Source organism: Suricata suricatta, chromosome 9, assembly GCF_006229205.1.
Source record: "Suricata suricatta isolate VVHF042 chromosome 9, meerkat_22Aug2017_6uvM2_HiC, whole genome shotgun sequence".
Lineage (NCBI taxonomy): Eukaryota > Metazoa > Chordata > Mammalia > Carnivora > Herpestidae > Suricata > Suricata suricatta.
The window spans coordinates 8,232,337-8,252,154 of NC_043708.1; the positions used below are offsets into that span (position 1 = coordinate 8,232,337).

At 53.0% G+C, this 19,818-nt stretch overlaps 1 long non-coding RNA gene across 1 annotated transcript; it reads left to right on the forward strand.

Annotated features, from left to right (window-relative positions):
• The first annotated feature begins 5,508 nt into the window (after positions 1 to 5,508).
• Positions 5,509 to 6,044, forward strand: LOC115300903. Its single transcript, XR_003912914.1, has 2 exons — positions 5,509 to 5,552; positions 5,810 to 6,044. It is a non-coding gene; the product is annotated as an uncharacterized LOC115300903 (long non-coding RNA).
• Positions 6,045 to 19,818: the final 13,774 nt, after the last annotated feature.

Below are 19,818 nucleotides of genomic sequence, written 5' to 3' on the forward strand. Positions count from 1 at the left end.
ACACCGCGCACCGATGACCCCCACCCCTCGCCTGCAGACCTGGAATGTTCCCGCCAGTTTGAAAACAGCCAATCATGAAGCCCCAGCTTCCCACCACCCTGACAGAGGAGGCAACCTATCCCATCCTGCCATGTCCCTGAAATGCTCTTATTTGGTGGTCTGCCCTCCCAGGACTGGACCGGAAGTCTCTCACCCATAAGATACCCCGCCCCTCCTGTACCAGACTCGACTTCCCTGACTCCCCACTCCCGGAGTCACGGAACCTAGCTCGGGAATCGCAGATCCCAATAAAGGCTTTCTTGGCTCCATAACTTGGTCTCTTTCTTTCCTCTCATCTCTGCCTCCATCTATTAAATCTTACATTTTTAACCTGGACTTCGATGAAAACATGTGGCCTTGGGCAAGTCCCCTGGAGCCTATGTTCCTCGTCAGTAAAACTAGGCCACAATATTTATTATGTGCAGAGCCATCGGGAGGCTTATGATCTTGATCATGTCAGTAACTGCGACATTTAAGCCAATGTGTCTGCTTGTCGGGCACTACATTAGCTACTAAACACTAGCACAAAAACCAGCAAAAAAAAAACAGATGCTCGGTAAACCGTAGTGTTGGGAAGGAAAGACAATTTCCCCTCTACCATTTTGAGTTCTTAGCTGAAACCTCTTGTAATAAAAATAAATAAATAAATAAATAAAAAGTAAAAAAAAAAAAACCTGGATTAACAAGAGAACAAACAGAAGTTAATTAGCATGTATACCTCCGGGATCTATGGGAGACAGCCAGGGAAACTAAGTCCCCAAGATGGCCCCAGCTGCCAGCTTAAACACCGTCTGCAGTAAAGACAGGTGAGGGGCTGGACTGGGGTGGGGGGCAGCTGCAGGAGTAAAATAGCCTGGTAAACGAGGGTGAGGTGGTGGTGCCCATTCGGGCGGTACCGTCTCCGCTGATAAGTTTCTCAGGCTTTCCATGTCCTCTTCCTGGTACAGAGAGGGAGACACCCTGACTGACGGAGACTGCAGGTTTTCTTTACGGACACAAATGCCCCTTACAAAAGGGTGATTTCACTTCTATTCTGTTTTCAGAGCTTCTTCTAGGTCTGTTAGTCTCAAAAAACAATCAGCTCAAAAAATTCTTTATGCCAAAGAAGAATATTTGGGGGGGGGGCGGGGGAGGGGGGGAGTAGATTCTGTTCTTCTTCAGTAGCTATTGAATCAAGGTAGTTAATTTAATTTGTACTGAGATCAGGCTGTACAGATTTAAAAAACCCTACTTTTATTTATTTCATGTGGAATGAATTGAGTTTCCCCACCGCCTGGGTAGCAGGCAAAAATATTATTGGGATCCAATATAGAGTCTTCAGAGATCCGAACCTGTAACTAGTGGCTCTTTCCGAGGTACCTGTTTTCTCAGCTGGCCTCTTTCTGTCTCTGTGTTCTCCTTAAGGTGACATCTGGTGACTGGGGGAGAGAAGTGTACCATCCCTGGGGTGCTGGGGGGGCTATGGACCAGATGCTTGTGACCCCTCAAATCCAATGTGATGGGGTTGCGAGGTGGGGCCTCTGTGGGTGATTAGGTTAGGAGGGTGGATCTCTCAAGAATGAGATTAGTGCCCTTATAAAAGGGACTGGGGGGGGGCGTCTGCGTGGCTGGCTCAGTTGTAGGGCGTCCGACTTTGGCTCAAGTGATAATCTAGTTAGTGGTTTGTGAGTTCAAACCCCGTGTCGGGATCTGTGCTGACAACTCAAGAGCCCGGACCCTGCTTTGGATTCTGTGTCTCCTTCTGTCTTGGCCCCTCCCCTGCTCATGCTGTCTCTCTTTCTCTCTCTCTCTCTCACAAAGGTAAGGTATTGAAAAATTTTTCAATAAAAGGAACCCCAGAGAGAAATCTCTGGCCCCTTCTGCCATGTGAGGACATAGCAGGACAGTAGACTCTGAACCAGGAAGTGGGCTCTCTCTGAACTCCCAACCTGCTGCCCCCTTAATCTCTGAGAAACAAAGTCTGTTGTTCAGAAGCCCCCCACCCCCGCCCCCCCGCTACTCTGTTCTAGCAGCCTTGGTGGACTGAGATGGGGTAGAGGCCCTGACCCGCCCTGAGCCCATGCATGTGCCCTGGCATTCGTGGATCTCCACGGATCTCTAGCATCGCAGCTTCTGGAGGGCAGCTTGTGTGAGGCCCTGGGTTGCTCCGGCATCACCCATGGCTCCCATCCTCCACCCAGCCCAGTGATTCAATTGTCACCTTGCCTTGCCCAGGACAAGCCCTCTCTAGTGGTGCCACTCAGGAGAAAGCTAAAACTCAGGGTGCCCTTCAACGGAGCGTCTTGGCATCTTTCTGAAGTGGGCACAGGGATCAGCCTCCTCTTTGCCTTTCTGACATCCTCACCAATCCAACACCTGCCCGGCCGCCAGCCTTGGGCCCAGGAATTACAATCCAAACAGCGGCTTCGGACACCTCTGCCCTCCACCCACGGTCTCACACCTCCTTCCTTCTCTCCCACAGTCCTCCTGGGCCTGCTGCCTTCTTTGTCCTACTTCGCCCATCCTCCAACCCCGGGATTGCATGCTCAGTGCGGGCCTGGCCCCACCCACACAGAGAGCAGGGACCCTGGATGGTCTCCAGGTTTTGCCCTTGATATGCTAACGAGGGAGATAAAGGAATCCTAGCACAACCTCGGTCTTCAGAGCCTTCAAAACCGGGTTGCAAAGCCTCTCTTGCCTGGAAGCAATAAGCCTCTGGCTGCCTTTGAGGAAGCAGCTAAGGGGAAACTTGACTGAAAGAGGGAAGTGAAAATGCATCGGTTTAAATTCACAAAGAGATGATCTTGGGACACTCTTATGATAATTATGGCCTTGGGAGCCCCAGGTGAGGTCTCCAGGGTTCCACAATGAACTTCAGGCCTTAATGTGCAAATTTACCATCAAAGTCACCAGGACAGCAAGATGTGAAGGAATGCAGGCAGAGCTCTGCAGCTGGGACCTGCTCAGCCTCTCCTCTGATTATTGCAGGGTTTGGAAGAGGTCATCTGCAGGGGCTTTAAACTAAGAGGTTCTCTGACCAAAGGTTCTAATTCCACGAGCTTCACATTCTGATGGAAGCTGCCAAAATACAATCACAATTCAAGCAATTTTAAAATTTCAGGGTGTGAGAAATAAGCCCACAGGCCCAAGCAAAGGAAGGATGCGGAGACTCAGAGCACAGTGAAGTGAGGCTTTAATCAAGGTTCTTGCAAGAGCAGGTGTCTCCCTTACAGCAGGAAATTTATCTCCTAGCGTGCAAGTCCCGCCCCTGATTCCTCATTGGCTGAGCACGGCAACGGTCACAGCCTTACCCGGAAGTCGCCAATGCCCATGGAAGGCAAAAAGTAGTCTTGCTTGGAACAAATGCCTTGAGGTGACACAGGGACTTTAGGTCTTTGGCGCAGGCTCCTTGCAAAGCCTACGAAAACTAAGCCCGTGAAGTGGAGAGGGAAGAGGAACCAGGAAGTGACGTGTGTCTAAGAGTTTGGACTCCATTGTGGAGGGAGGGGGTTGTACATATTTCCAATAGTTTGTAAACCTACTGTTAACTAGACAACACGGCTTTTATTTGGTATTTCTGATAATGAATCATCTCGCTTACTTTGCACACAGCGTACTTTAGGAGTTGGGCTCCCAGGTTCTGCCAAAGTTGGCTCCCTACAGGGCTTTGGGACAAACCAGCAAAAAGAGAGATGGGTTCAGATGCTGGAAGCCAGCAGGGCAGGTAGACACGGGTGCAGAGGGCCCGGCTGAAAGGGAATACGGGCCCAGATGAGGGGACTTGAAGAGCCGAGTGAGGTGTTCAGCAAACCTAGCTCAGCAACGACTTGAGCCACCCACTCTTGTCTCCTCCTACCACTGGCAGGCCAGGAGCTCGGCAGGTCCCCCCGATCTGTCACACTGCCCCACTCTGGGCACCCCTCCTCCCCGGCTCAGCAGTGGGGAGCCCACCGCCCTCGGTCCTCCCGCTGACCAAAATGGCGGCCCAGGCCCCATCTTCCTGTCTAAAACCAGTGGCTCAGGAACGCTGGAACTGGCCTGAAAGACCTTTGGACTGGGCCAGAAGCACAGACTGTTTTACAGGCCAGCTGCTCCTAAGCCAACGGGACAGCTGGGACCCTGACCATGAAACGGTTGCTGTGAACTTTTTGAGGACAGAATAGTTCACTCACGCACAAAGGAATATTTGCAACACCCTTAGATCAGACAGTCGATGTGTAACCAACGTGGCTCAGTTTCTTAATACTATTTGACCTTTCCCCCCCTTTTATTCAAGTCATGTAATGGTACCGTCATCGTCCTTCTCATAAACACCCCTTGCTTTCACCCTGCAGGCCAGACACTGTTTGAGTTTCCAGCTGAATCTGTGCTCCCTGGATTGCAATTTTTGATCCCAAATAAATGCTGGTTGGCCGTCACTGTGGCTCTTTATTTTCAGGTCCACACTGCAGGTAAGAGTCCTGCTGGCCCTATCCCAAGAGATTCTGATTCCGTCCAGCTGGGGTGGGGTGATTCAGGTGTTCAGCAAGGATGGAGAACCATGATGTGGCCGTGTTCTCACCACCGCTCATCAGTTCTCGCCTTCGTCCTTGGACCACTTGCACTTGTTCCCCAGCAATCCCTCTCACTCATCAGACCTTGGCTGGACCCGTCCATCCCCGGGGAAGCCTTCCTGACCCTTGAGGATCACATGGTCCTCCTTCCTGCTATATTCCTCGAGGTCCACTTAGGGAAGCAGAGACCACTCTAGGTGTTTCGAACAGAAGGAATTCAAATATGGGAACTGACTACACGGGTGATGGAAATACTGAGAAGCCAGAAGATGGTGTAGCAACAGCAGGGAAACGGTACTGTACTTGCGGCCAGAGGGCTAAAGGATGTGCCCTTGAGGCCAGAAGCCAGGCCAGGCTGGCAGGAGCCAGAATGCATCCAGGACCACTGAGCAGTTGCTTTTCACGTTGAGCTCATTTTTCCATATCCATATCTTTTTACATGTGGCTAAAAGAGGCCAGTGGCACTTTCAGCATTCCACCTGCAAACCTCCTTAGCCAGATCTGTAAGCTCATTAAGTACGCTTTATTATTATTGTTTTTGCCGTTGTTGTTGTTTTTAGAGAGAGAGATAAAGGGAATGAGAGCAGGATTGGGGCAGAGAGAGAGAAAGAGAGAGAGAGAGAATTTTAAGCAGGCTCCACATTCATTGCAGAGCCCCATGTGGGACTCGATCCACAACTCTGGGATCATGACCTGAGCTGAAATCAAGAGCTGGAGGCTCAATTGACTATTAAGTACAGTTTTTAGGTTCCAAGTTGGCACAGGCAACCACCTGACCACCCGTTCTGCCAGTATGTAAACCACATCGCTTTCCCTCCCGCCTCCAGTTGCAGTTTCCTCACTTCCTCCAAGTCCTCGTGACAGACTCTGAAGTCCTTCCACACCAGTGCCAAGCGAAGTAGCACCTCCTTCCCCAGTTCCAATTCCTTTCTGCTGACCTGTTACTGCGTAAGAAACCAACCCGGAACTTAACGACGCACAGTAAGCTTGTTAGCCTTCATCATCCTGTGGACTGGCCGAGCTCACCCGGGATCTCTCGCACGGTCACAGTCAATGGCAGTTGGGGCTGTCAGCCAGGTGGCCTCCCCATATGCCTTGGGCTTCTCACAGTATCATGGCTGGCTTCCAAGAGGGAGCGTCCAAAGAGCAAGCAATTTTTTAAAACCTCGGAGGAAGACTTAGGACTTCTTATGGTTTAGTCTTAAGCATCATTTCCACTTGTATTCTTTGATTTCCAGACCATGGCATTCAACCAGATGGAGACGCAGACAGCAAATGTACCCCCCCAAAGTGGGGGAGCGTCATGTATGTCCAGGGAAGAGGGACTTACCACGGCCATCCTTGGTGGCAAGTCGCCACGACATAGAAGGACAGGCGATGGTTCCGAGAACAGGCGACCGGCGCCCTCCCCCTCGCCAGTCCCTGTCTCCATGCACTTAGCACCATTTCTAATTAAATATTCCTTTGACTGGTGATCCTGTCTTCCTCAGTAGGATATAGACTGCGTGAGGGCAGGGATCACGGCTGTGTTCATGCACTATTGCGTAGTCATACTTAGCACAGTGCCGGCTCCTTACTGAGCTCAGGATGCACAGCATTTGTTGAATAAACGAATGAAGAGGGCATCCAGCTGCCCGGCCGTTCCTTGGGGGTTTTCAGGAGAACGAAGGCCACGCATCCACGGAAGCCCCAGGGGCCTGTCCTTGGGTGAAGAGTGGCAGAACTCACTCATTCTTCCCGGCGCTTAGACAAGCACTTCTCGAAGCTCGCTCCACAGACGCTGGCTGCTGGCATGTCTTGGATTTGAATGTGTGTGGTGGGGGAGGGGCGCCAGCTGGCAGGCAGGTGCAGGGCCCACGGCAGCCCTTGCAAGCCGGGGTCCATGGGAATGGGCCTCAGCAGGCTGCACTACGACCAGGTCCAGGTTTCATGCCCAGGAAAGTGTAAACACTTCTGTGTGTGAGAGACAGAGGTCAGGCAAGTGACCTGGGGACAGAGGGGGGGGGGCATGAGAGAGCCAAGGCAAGAATCCCAGGGAAGCAGCCTTTCTTTGGGTCACGGGTGAGCTCCTATGTGTGCTCCGGGGTAGAGCAGTGAGCAAGGCAGGCAGGCCCCTGCCCTCAATGGGTCTCTATTCTCGTGTAGAGTCAGGCAGTTGACAAATGTTCCCCAGAATATCTATGGCCGGAAGGAGATAGGAGGCCCTCGGGGGTGTGTAGTGGCACCTACCCTAATGGTGCGCTGGGGAGGACATCTCTGAGAAGGTGGCTTGCTGCTGAAATCTGGAGGGACCAGGGAGTCAGTCCTCCAAGCCAGGCAGGGGATTGGGGTGTCCCAGGCCGAGGGACCAGCCCATGGAAAGGCCTAAGAGCCCACAGTCCCTGAACTAAAGGAGGCTGGTGATGCCAGAGCAGGAAACCAGACCGGGAGGGGAAGAGGCGCGCGGAGTCAGACCCCCAGGCCTGAAGGGCCAGGGAAGGGGTCGTCACTCCCTCCTCCATCCTCAGGGCAGGGAGTGACCAAGGGGGAGCAGTGAGTGGCACAGGGTCGTGAGTGAAGGTAGAGATGTCCCCAATGGAGTCTAAGATGGAGACTTGGGAGGCAGCAGATGATGGGGACAGAGGCGCATCCCTGTCGGGGGACAGGGTGCCAGTGGCAGACAGTTGTGCTCAGGGACACGCGGCCAGGCAGCTCAGCCCCCAAGCGCTTTGGCAGCGCGAGCGCCCTCCTCATCCTGGTCTAAACCCGAAATAACACGACCCGAGAGTCAAATCCGGTTCGCTGCCTGCAACCAGACAATCCACAGGCTAAGAACGTTTTCACGGGGTTGAATGTTAAAAAAGGTTTAAAGAATAATATCTCAGGATGAGTGAAAACTTTCTAAACTTCAAAATCCAGTGTTGGGAAAATGAAGTTTTATGGGAACCCAGCCACGCCTGTCCGTTTGTGTCCATGTGGTCTCTGGCCACGGCGGCCATCGCCCCTCAAACCCTGAAGGGCATCCTCTCCGGCCCCTGGAGGGGAAAGTTCGCCAGGCCGTGCTCTGAACTGCTGGGTGGGAACATCTAGAGAACACAGCAGGTCCGTGGTTACCGTGCAGCCTTAAAGACAAGTGGGAGAATGCGACCCCTTGAAATCCAAATCCCAAGCGAAGCGTCAGGCACCCTGGGGCACACACTTTTCTGTCTCCGCAGCATGGATCCGCACTCCGCAGGGAGACAGGATCCCCGAGCAAAGAGGAAAGCTCTCTGCCTTGGCACCTGCCCGGGGGACGTCCCTGCGCACATCAGTGCTTCTCTCTGCAGGCAAATTTATGTCACCTCTAGAAGCCGCAGCAGTGTGACAGCCGGGGTCCTGCTCAGGGCGCTGCCCGCCCTGTCACTGCCAACCAAGGCTCGGCCCACCCCAGGGTACACGGGGTGCCAGTGGAAGCTGCCAAGGGGCTCCTCCCTCAGCCTCACCCCTGCCCTCCCACATCCACTCCCTGCCTGTCTCTGTGACTGGCCCAGGCCTTGGAACTGGCCACGGAGCGGAGTCGGTACAAGGTCAGCTCTCGGGCGAAGCCAAGGGGGCCTGCTGCCCATGCGCGCAGAGGAGGAAGTCAAGAGTAGTTTCGGCCAAATAATCACTCCTATTTGCACGTCGCTTACTACGTCACCCCTGTTGTCCATTGTTTGTGCATCTCTGGGGACCCAGTGAAGACCAGGCATCCTCGAAAAGGAGCAGCAAGAAGGTAGGCCCCCATTTTCGGGCTCCTGACTTCTACCACCTCATGAAATTGTCCAACAGCCCAGAGAGAAGCAGTCATCTCTGCCTTTCGATAAGTAACATACCCATGATCACGCAGCTGATTAGCAGCGACATTTGGATTTGACTGGCAGCCCATGGGTGCTCTTTCCACAACAAACTCACAGGGCAAGGAAGGGGAGAAGCAATGGCAGCCCAGAGATTAGAGCACGGGCTTTGGACTTGGTGGGTCCTGGAGTCAAATCCTGACTGTGCCATTCACTATAGAAGAGTGTCTAAGAGGTGCTACATGCCCAGCCTCCTTGCCTCTAAATGTGCCCATGGAACTACCAAGTAGCTGAGAAGTGGGCAGAGTGCAGCGTGTGACCCCGAGCCAGTCTTTTAAAACAAGCAGGTGCACCCTTCTGGGTGTCTTCCTCCATCCTCCTGTTGGAAAGTGGATATGATGATGGGAGCACTGGCAGCCACTTTGAAACCTGAGGAAGGGGGGGTTATACCCAAGAGACTGGGGATCAGACAGCACAGAGAAGTTTGAGGACCTGCCACTTTTGTACACAAGGGAAAAACAAACTTCTATCTTGCTAAAGCCACTAATTGTGTACTTCTCTTAAAAACAGCTGAATATAATCCTTACCGTCCTATTTAATCTCCCTGAACCTCAGTCACCTATCCAGAGTATCTGGGTTGTGGGAGCTACATGGTGGAGTCACATGTGGGTTAAATAGCAGCTAACACTTATTGAGCACCTATGACTTACCAAACACCCTTCTACACCTTTTACATGTGATGGCACATTGAGTTCTCAGAACAAACCCTCAAGGGGGGACTATTATTATTATTATTATTATTTACATACAGGACCCCAAGGCTCAAGAGCAGTAGTTAATTCGGGTTCAGCCGTGAGCGACCCGAAGCCAGGGGAAGAGTGACAGCAGTGTTTCTCTCCTGTCCCGGTGCGGCGCTCAGCGGACCAGCTCGGGCATGGGGGCCCCGCTCCAGGAGTCTCTCGGCTCACCACACCGTCGTCCCTGGGCCGTGGCCTCACCCTCGGGGTCCACACTGGCAGCCCCGCGGCATAATGGAAGGGGATTTTAAAAAACTAGAGAAGCGGACTGTCTTTTAAGGAAGACTTCCCAGGAACTCACACACGACATTTTGGCATAGGTCACGCTGGCCAGAATATTGGCACATGGCCACGTGTAGCCGCAGAAGGGCCCGGAAACGTGTCTTTGTTCCGGAGATCCACCTTCCCAGCTGAAAGCTCACCTCTCTGGAAAGGGGTAGGATGGATATTGGGGGGACTGTACTAGTCAGGATTGTCTGAAATAGATGATATTAGATAGATAGATAGATAGATAGATAGATAGATAGATAGACAGATAGACAGAGATAGATAGGAGACAGATAAGGAGCAATGCATTATGGGAATTGGCTCATATGGTTACGGCTGAAAAACTCCATGAACTGCTACCTGCAAGGTAGGATCAGGAAAGCAAGGTGAGTTGGAGTCTGAAGGCCTTGGGGTCGATGTAAATCCCTGTCTGAACCTGGAAGCCAGAGAATGAGGAACACTGACGTCCAAGGGCAGGAGAAGGTGGAGGTCTCGTTCAAGCAGAGGGTGGATTTGTCCTTCCTCTGCCCTTTTGTTCTCTTTAGGCCTTCACGAGATTGGACGGTGACCCTCAGGGACGGGGAGGGTCATCTGCTCTACTGGGTGAGCTGATTCAAAGGCAAACCTCTCCCAGAGACACCCTCACAGCCACACCCGGAAATAACATCTTACCAGCTATGTGAGCATCCCTTAGCGTAGCCAAGTTGAAGTGCACCATCAAAGGGCGTCTGAGTGGCTCAGGCAGTTAAGCATCTGACTTTGGCTCAGGTTGTGATCTCGTGGTTCTTGAGTCCGAGCCTGGCATCAGTCTCTGTGCTGACAGCTCGGAGCCTGGAGCCTGCTTCGGGTTCTGTGTCTCCCTCTCTCTCTAATCCTCCCCTGCTCATGCTCTGTCTCTTGCTCTATCAAAAATAAATAAATTTTAAAAAATCAAAAAAGAAGAAGAAATGAACCATCACAGGGACTAAACCACAAAGAGGTTCAGTCATTGACCCAAGGCTCTAGAGAGAAAAAGTGGCAGAGCTTGGGTTCAAGTCCAGGCAGCCTCGCTCACAGTCAGCCCTCAGCCTTTCCAGCCTCCCAGGGTGGCCATCCGAAGCCCGCCTTGTGCTTTGTAGGCACAGTTGACTTGGTACGCAGCCACGCCCATTTGTTCCCGTGGCGTGTGGCTGCTTTGTACCCTGACACCAGGGTCCACCGATCGCAACAGAGACCAGCTAGCTAGCAAAGCCGAAGTTATTTACCCTTTACAAACAGAGCATCCAAGCCCTGCACCGTGTAGATTACCTTAAACAAGAGAAAGTAGAAGAGACACCCGGCGTGGTTTCAGACCAAGAAACCTCAGAAACCTGTCCTTGTGTCGCTGATGTGGTTACAACCGACAGTATCCAGACTGGTACTCGGATCTGCATCAGCATCAGGGCAGAATCATACCTGAAGGGCGCCAGGCTGCCTTCCAGGGAGAGGCAGAAATCCCAGGGTGGGGGAGGGGGGTCCCGCAGGGAGGTGTGCACGCCCTCTCCCCTCCCCCCCCCCCCCCCCCCCCCCCCCCCCCCCCCCCCCCCCCCCCCCCCCGAGGGCCAGCAGAGGTCTCGGGAGGTGGGAGAGGCACTGTCTTCTGCCACACAGAGCCTGGGCTCTTCTGGGCTGGGGACAGGCTGAGACTGTGGCTATTTTTCAATGCCCCGAATGTGCGTAGGTGAGCAAAAGTTAAAAAGAGAATCTTTTGACAACAGGATTCTGAAGTTCACGAGGAAGGGAACGCTAGAACAACAGCCAAGAGAAGGATGGAAAACGCTCTCCCTTCATCCTCACACAGGCTTCCACGAGGGGGAGACTGTGGGGAGACTTTTTGGGGGATGAGAAGGCTGGGTTCGGAGGTGCCAAAGGATCAGAGGTTTACATGCATCTGTATTTGTACACATCCCTCTGCCTGTGCTGGCGCCCGTATAAATGGGCAGGGCAGGCATTTAGATGTAAGGTCTTTCTAGCACCCTGGACCCCCTGCATCCCCTCCAAAGCTGTCACGAAAACCCCAGTCCCGTGGGCACTCTACCAGAGGGATTTCTGAGGATCCCAGGTTGCTAAGAACACCTGTCTCGCCGCTGGCATCGCCGTGACCTCTACCAGAAATGTGCGGGGCGTCTGGGTGGCTCGGTCGGTTAAGCATCTGACTTCGGCTCAGGTCATGATCTCACAGTTTGTGAATTTGAGCCCCGTGTCGGGCTCTGTGCTGACAGTTCAGAGCCTGGAGCCTGCTTCTCATTCTGTGTCTCCTTCCCTCTACCCCTCCCCTGCTCTCGCTCTCTCTGTCTCAAAAATAAACACTAAAACAATTAAAAGGAAAAAAAGAGTAGATCTTAAGCATTCTCACCAGACATAAAAAAAACAAGGTAACTACATGAAGTCATGGATGTGTACATGAAATCAGCACATTGTACACATGAAATTTAGACAAGTGTGCTTCAGGGATACCCCGGTAAAGCTGGGGAACAGTGAATGAATGAATGAATGAATGAATGAATGACCGTCCAGGGCACCTTCCTCTTTGGGAACCCGGCAGTGTGGGCAAGCTTATGTCGAGCCTGCGGCCACAGCGTGCAGTGGGCACAGACCTGAGTTTGGAACCATTTGGAAGACTTTCGACATGGCACTCCTTTTTCTGGGCCTCGGTTTGTAAAATGGGCATATTATTATTTCTTTAATGTTTATTTATTTCTGAGACAGAGAGAGACTGAGCACGAGCAGGGGAGGGTAGAGAGAGACACACACAGAATCTGAAACAGGATCCAGGTTCTGAGCTGTCAGCGCAGAGCCCGACATGGGGCTCGAACCCACAAACCGTGAGATCATGACCTGAGCAGAAGTTGGATGTGCCAAGAGAAGTTTGGAAAACTCCCTCCCTTTATCCTCACACAAGCTTCCACGAGGGGAGACTGTGGGGAGTCTTTTTGGGGGATGAGAAGGCTGGGTTCAGAGGTGCCAAAGGATCAGAGGTTTACAGTGGCCCAACTGAGCCACCCGTGCACCCCAAAAATGGGCATCTTATTAAGAACTGTGTCACCAAATAAAAGCGATTATTTGCAGTGATTTTCTTTTCATTCTTTTATCCACTCATCAATTTCCTGAGTACCAACGCCAGGCCTAACACCCACTCACTGTCTGAGTGAGGAACGCACGGCAGTGAACACGTTTGTATAGTGTGCCTTTGGTCTGCACAACAGAGATTAGGAGCTGGTTCCTACCTTAACGAAGCCCCGATAGCTTAGGTAACCGGCCTGGGGTCACACAGCAGCTGGGGAGGGGGTCTGGAGGTGAACCCGGGCAGGCGGCTCTGGGGTCCGTTCTCCTTGTGCAGCGGTGACTCCGGGGACTGGGTCCCTTCCTGAAGGCCCTACAGCAAGTCATGCCGACCACACACAAACAGCGAAGCCTAACTTGGGGCTGATTATACAGAGGGCCCGGCTTCCGGAGTGAGAAGGCAGCACTGCAACATGGAAGAGTCAGGGAAGACTGCTTGGAGGAAGCAACCTAGAGTTCAGTTTGCCGACAGAGCCAAAGAGAGGCCCTCCCCCCCACCCGTCCCCCCATGCAGCTCTGGTCCAGGTCCCCAGCGCCCCCCATGTGGCTAAGTCCCATGGCCGGGTCTCCATCATCATCTCTCCTGAGCTCTCTGTGTATTCGCCCCCGTTGACCTCTCCCACTGCTGCAGACCACGGGCACGGTTTCATCCCTGCTCGCTGCGCCTTTTCCCTCCTTGGCTGGGTTCTCCTGCTATCCTCTCCCTGGGAACCCGGGAGAGCCCCAGGGCTCAGGTGTGCACCTTCCTCGCTGGGATTCACTCCCCCTCTCTACTCCTGCGGGTTCTGAGCCACTCCTGGGGTTGTGAACCGCCACCCCCGGAGGGGACAGGTCCTTCCTCTCAACCTGCCTTCAGCCCCTGGGCTACCCTCCGGCAGAACCGCAAACTCACTGCCTCGGCGCTCTGAGGCTAGAGGCCCTAAGCCAGGGTGCCATAAAGCCGCGCCGCCCCTCGGGGACCTCTGCAGAGAGCCCCTCCCTGCCCCGCTCTGGGCTCCGGGCTCCGGGCGGGGCTGGCCATCCTTGACTTCCAGCCGCCTCGCTCCAACCTCTGCCCGTGTCCTCACAAGGCCTGAGTCTCTCCGTCTGGGTCTCTTTTAGAAAGACCCAGGCATATGAGATGGAGGGCCCTCCCTCCCTTAACCTATCATGTCTGCAAAGACCCCCTTTCCAAATAAGGGCACAGTCTGGGTCCCAACGATCCCTTCCTTGAATGTGTGGCATGTAAGTAGCCACATGATTCATATAAACAAGGGGACATGGACACAAATGTCCCTTCTCATCCAGCACCAGGGCCCCTCGTGGAGGCCACACAGGGACGAACCACCTGGGGTGTCCCTCGGGCCTTCCAAGAGCGCTCCAGCGGACCCCTGAACGTCTGAAGGTGTTTGCTGGTGTCCCGGGGCCTGTCAGCCCTGCTCAGGCCCCCGAGGAGTTATTCAGGCCCATCAAACACAGAGATGTCCCAGCGGCGTCTCTCTGCCCCATCTCCCTGCTGCAGGGTTCTAGAACTCTCAGATGACATAGGACACATCTGCTCCTGCTTTCTTGTCTCCCTTAAAGCGAGGGCCCTAATTCATCCTCCAAACCCTCCAGGAGACCCAGACCCCGCCCTGCACCCCTACCCGCCTTGCTGGTCCCTCCCTGAATCACAGTCCGGTAGGCCCAGCACGGTCAGACGTCCTGAACAGGGGTCTGAAATGACGGCCCGTGGGCTGAAGCCAGCCCACCACCCCTTTCTGTATGGCTGGTGAGCAGAGACTGGGTCTTGCATCGTTTAAATGGTTGGGAAATAAAAAGAAAGAACAAAATAAAAACAGTATTTCGCAGCGCACGAACACTATATAAAACTCTACTTTTAGTGTCTGTGATTAAAGTCTGGAACGCAGTCACGAGTGCTTGTTCAAGCTCACGACGGCTTCTTCAGCCACCAAGGCAGCCATGGAGAGCTGTGACAGAGACAGCGGGGCCCTCCAAGCCTAAGACATTTCCTAACTGGGCCTTTGCAAGATAAGTTTTCCGACCGCCGGTCTAGAACGCGATGACCTGCCGGCTGGCGGCCAGGGCACTGACAAGCCAGTCCCGGCGGGTCCTCCCCTTGAGCCAACCCAGTGCGTGCAAGTCCAGAGCGGCGAGAGCAAACTGCAGAGCAGTCCCTTCACTTGGCAGGTGCCCCCGTCACAGCTGGCCCTTGCACCTCAGACTTGTACTTACGCCATCTGAGGTCAGAGCACATTCCTTTGGATGCCTTGAAAAAGTGAGCGCGGGACTAAAATTGACCAGGGTGTGATGAATCGTCTTTCCTGAGAGAAACGTGTGACTGCACAGACTTTTGCCTGCTGCGGTGACTACTGACCAGCCACCGATGATGACTTCTGAGTCATGGAGCGTTGGAACAGCAGACAAGGGCAGGGCCAGGGAACTGGGGCAGCCCAATTGCTTATATATATACAGCTGGGGCAACTGAGGCCCAGAGAGGGAAAGTGATTCTCCTAAAGTTGCACAGCATAAGAGGGGCAGATTCAGGACTAGAAGCAGCCAGGCCTTCTGAATCCCCACCCCATGTTCTCTGCTGTGATAGAGGGTACAGTGCCCCCCCCACTCTGGGCTCTTTTTTCTACCACTCCAAACTAGTTTTATTTCCATCTTTGAGTGGCATCCCCCCCACAGCACCTTTCTAACTTAGTGAGATCGCTCTTTGACTCACAAATTTCCATGGTTCTGAGAAAGAGAGACCCTCATCTAGAAAAGCACAGGACCGAGGATTCTCCCACTAAAATGGATATTTATTGAGCACCCACTAAGTTCGTGGCACTGTGCTGGGTACTGGACGGGACACAGGGCAGAAGGGAGACATGTGTCCACCCCTGGGAGCTTATATTCAGTGGTGGAGGCCGGGAAGAACCCAAGGGCTGGCATGGGGGGTCCAGGAGACACCTGCTGGAACTGGGGGGCTGTGGCTTCCTCTAGGAAGAAGAAGGGGTGTTTTCAGCTGAGGCCAGTGGGGTGAGCGTTTTATCCAGCTTCGGAGAAGGCAGCACGTCTCAGACCCTGGGAAGGGAGTGAATAGAGGCGTGGCCAGGGAGCCCCAGGGCCAGGAGGACTCAGACGTGCCCACGAGGAGCCTCCGGGCGGTTCTGGGCAATGGGAATCACTGAGTGCTCGGACACAGGGTGCAGTGCTCTCACTGGGGAGCATGGACAGGCAGGGGGAGCTGGGCGACGGGGCCTGGTGACGGGGGTGAAGGACCAGCACTGACTGAGAGGCATCTGGGGCAGACGCCAAGAGGCCTGTCTGGACTGGGCAGAGGCCATGAGTGTCTGGCTGATGCAGCTGCCTGGAACGTGGCTTCAGACCACATCGTAGTGTGTAACACGTGTGTGCCACTCACACTTCCCAGCGCAGGCTCACACCCGCCCCTTGGCCTCACTGCCACCTTGGGAGCAAGGGCATGCACATCCAGCCTTGGCCGCTGCCCTCAAGGCGAAGCAAGTCAGCATGCCAGACTGTCACCTGGGGCTGCTTTCCTCTTTGACACGCAGGGAGCGAGGGCGGGGGGGGGGGGGGGGGGGGGGGGGGGGGGGGGGGGGGGGGGGGGGGGGGGGGGGGGGGGGGGGGGGGGGGCACTGTGACGGGGAAACCAAGGCATGGAGCGCTGAGGGGGCGTGTCCGAGTTCAGTGGGAGCCGGGATTCCCATCCTGGTCTCAGGTACCCAAACTCCTTCCTCGCCATCACCCTCCCGCCGAGACAACGACACCACCCAGTTCTGCCTGCTGCGGAGTCATTTCCAGGGGAGAAAGGATGGCCCCGAAACTCACCAGGCCTGCCTGGTGCCAACATACCCTCCCTTGCACCCACCGAGTGTCAGGTGGCCCCTTCTGCGGAAGCGAGGGGTGTGGGGGAAGCAGGGCTGTACCTGGGGACACTTATAAATCTGCCTGATTTGCTTCCCACATAGAGGATTCTTCAGGAAGATCAGACTATGTCTCAGCGTGGCTGGGCTCCAGTCACCAGATGGACGGGGAGCCTGACCGGCCAACCCCCAAGTACAGCGGCTCAGTGCCGGGGAACCAGCGCCACCTGCTGGGTCTCTGCTGCATGACACTGTCCGCGACAACCGAACTAAACCACTGAGAAAATAGCGTTTCAGACACATGAAAAAGCTAACTTTGATATCTTACTGTTTGCAGTTGAATTTGGGGTCACGCAACAGTTTTATCCACTTCACGTCTAAACAAAACCAAAATGCTTGTTGGTTAACTATGTCCTAAATATATGTCGAACGCCTAACAGAATAAGATGGATGCGGCTTCCGCCCTTCCTGGAAGTTGTGTTTGGCAAAGGGTAGCCACACTGTCACATGCACACACGTGTACGTGCACAGAGCTACCTACATAGGTACCTGTGCACACATGCTTCTGTACATACACACACAAGCCCGGTTTAGGTATTGACAGACGTCATGATTAAGACGGAAGATACCGATATTGATAGATACTGATACTGATATAGATTTTTTTTATTTTTTAACGTTTATTTATTTTTGAGAGAGAGAGACAGAGTGCAAGTGGAGGAGGGGCAGACAGAGAGGGAGACACAGAATCTGAAGCAGGCTCCAAGCTCTGAGATGTCAGCACAGAGCCCGACGCGGGGCTCGAACCCATGCACTGCAAGACTGTAACCTGAGCCAACATCAGACACGTAACCGGCTGAGCCACCTTGATACTGATACTGATACAGATATTGACCAGGGTTCTGAGGGTGTGGCCTGAAGGGACCTGAATCACAAGAAGGCAGCAACTCCCCAGGAAGGAAGAATTTTTTTTTAATTTTTTAAAAAAGGTTTTTATTTATTTTTGAGACAGAAGGAGACAGAGCATGAGCAGTGAGGGGCAGAGGGGAGGGAGACACAAAATCTGAAGCAGGCTCCAGGCTCTGAGCTAGCTGTCAGCACAGAGCCCGATGTGGGGCTCAAACCCACAAATGTGAGATCATGATCTGAGCCGAAGTCGGACGCTCAACCGACTAAGCCCCCCAGGCGCCCCTGGAAGAATTTTTTAAGCAGAAGGAAGGGCAAGGGCAGACTGGGAAGAAGCCTGACAAGTGCGAGGGACAGAAGGAAACCACACGATCCGAGCACAGTGGCTGCTTTACCCCAGCTAAGTTCCGTAAGCAAAAGACCTGAATTGGTGAGATTGATTTTTCTTGAAATTATCTCTTGAAAAAGAAAACGCTTCTTATAGTGGATCCTTTGCAAAATAGGACTCCACAGGGCATTTTTTCACCTACTTTTGGTGAAATAACTGCCTTCCATCTTGGAAAGCCTGAAACGTCTTCACTTGGAGCTAGTTTGGCCAAAGTATTTAAACAGGATGCAATCAAGAGCCCCCGTTGGAATGTTGAACGTCATTATAAACAAGTCTTTTAAAGATGACTTTAAAAAGCAAAACAGAGGGGTGCCTGGGTGGCTCGGTCAGTTGAGTGTCTGACTCGATTTCAGCTCAGGTCATGATCCCAGGGTCCTGGGATTGAGCCCTGCCTAGGGCTCTGAACTGAGCATGGAGGCTGCTTGAGATTCTCTCTCTTTCCCTCTGCCTCTCTCCCCCATTCTCACTCTCTCCCTCTTGAAAAATAAATAAGTAAAAATTAAAAAATGAAACAAAACCATCGGAGGTTACACTGTGGAGACTGTGGGTAAGCACCTATGGAAAAAGAAGAAAAACCCACGTGTCCTGATATGTGTAAGATAAGATTGCTGTGCAAGTGGTCGCGTCTAGATTCAAAACTGGTCCTTTTCACACACTTTAAATAAAAGCCAAAGGCATGGGCTCCTGGAACCTGTTCTCAGTCCACAGTCCTCAGACCAGCAGCAGCAGCAGAGCCTGCAGCTGTTGGAAATTCAGAACCGGAAACTGCGTTTAAACAGAATCCCTCCACAAGGCGGTTCACACGCACCACAAGGTTGGAGGAGCCTAGAAAATCCATCACAGATCTCAAAGTGTGCCCTCATTACGATAGCGGTGGCACTGTTGGAAATGCACACGGAGGGGCGCCTGAGGGGCTCAGTCAGTTAAGCGTCCGACTTCAGCTCAGGTCATGATCTCACGGTTCGTGGGTTCCAGCCCTGCGTTGGGCTCTGAGCTGACAGCTAGGTCAGAGCCTGGAGCCTGTCTACGGATTCTGTGTCTCCCTCTCTCTCTGACCCTCCCTTGCTCATGGTGTCTCTCTCTCTCTCTCTCTCAAAAATAAATAAAACATTAAAAAAAAAAGAAAATGCAAATGAGCAAGCATTTGAATGGTGTTTCATAAACAGTGGGGGGGGAGCATGTTCCGTAATAAATATGTTTTATAATACATTATATGTGACTAAAATGATAGTGCAGCATTATGATTATGGGACCTGAAGCCACTTGCTTGAGCTTATTATCCAGTTCTTTCGCTTTTTTTTTTTTTTTTTTTAGCGGTGTGTTCGTGGGCAGGTCGCTTGACTTCTCTATGCCTTAATGCTCTCATCGGTAAATTTAAAATCAATGTTAAAAGTGAGGTGGAGGGGCACCTGGGTGGCTCAGTCAGTTGAGCATCTGACTTTGGCTCAGGTCATGATATCACAGTTCATGAGTTCAAGCCCTGGGTTGGCTCTGTGCTGACAGCTCAGAGCCTGGAGCCTGCTTTGGATTCTGTGTCTGCTTCTCTCTCTGCCCCTCCCCTGCTTGCGCTCTCTCTCTGTCTCTGTCTCTCTCAAAAATAAACGAACACTAAAAAAATAATTTAAAAGTGAGATGGTTGTGGTACATATTTAATACACTCGAGTGTTTGGAAACACGAAGTGATTCCGTTTGAGCTGGCATTCAGCCAGCTGGTGGCGTTCACTTCAGCTCTTGGTTCTTAGTTGGACTCGGCCCAAGTCCCTGCTCTTGGAAAGTTTTTGTGTTGACCGACTCTGCTAACCTCAGTAAACAGCGGGGTAGTCTTTAAATGTAAGCAATCTACTCAATGAAGAGATGTGACTCCAGGAGACTTGGAAAAGCACAGAGAAGCTGCAGCTTGTCCAGTGTCGGTCTACACGCCAATGCTCCCAAGTGCACTTCACCGTGGTGGACAATGGCGGGCGTGAGCATGTGTCATGGGGGTGAGGTCTCTCCCAGAGACAGCCACATATGCAGGCGGCTGGGACCCAGATGGGAGACCCCAGCTCAGAGACAGGCTCCCGGCAGACAAAAGCGAGGGCTTAGAGCCTTTTCTTTCGTGGCTTGGACCTTGAGAGGTGCGGGGACCCAGGGCGAGCGTCTGGGGGCGGGGGCGGATAC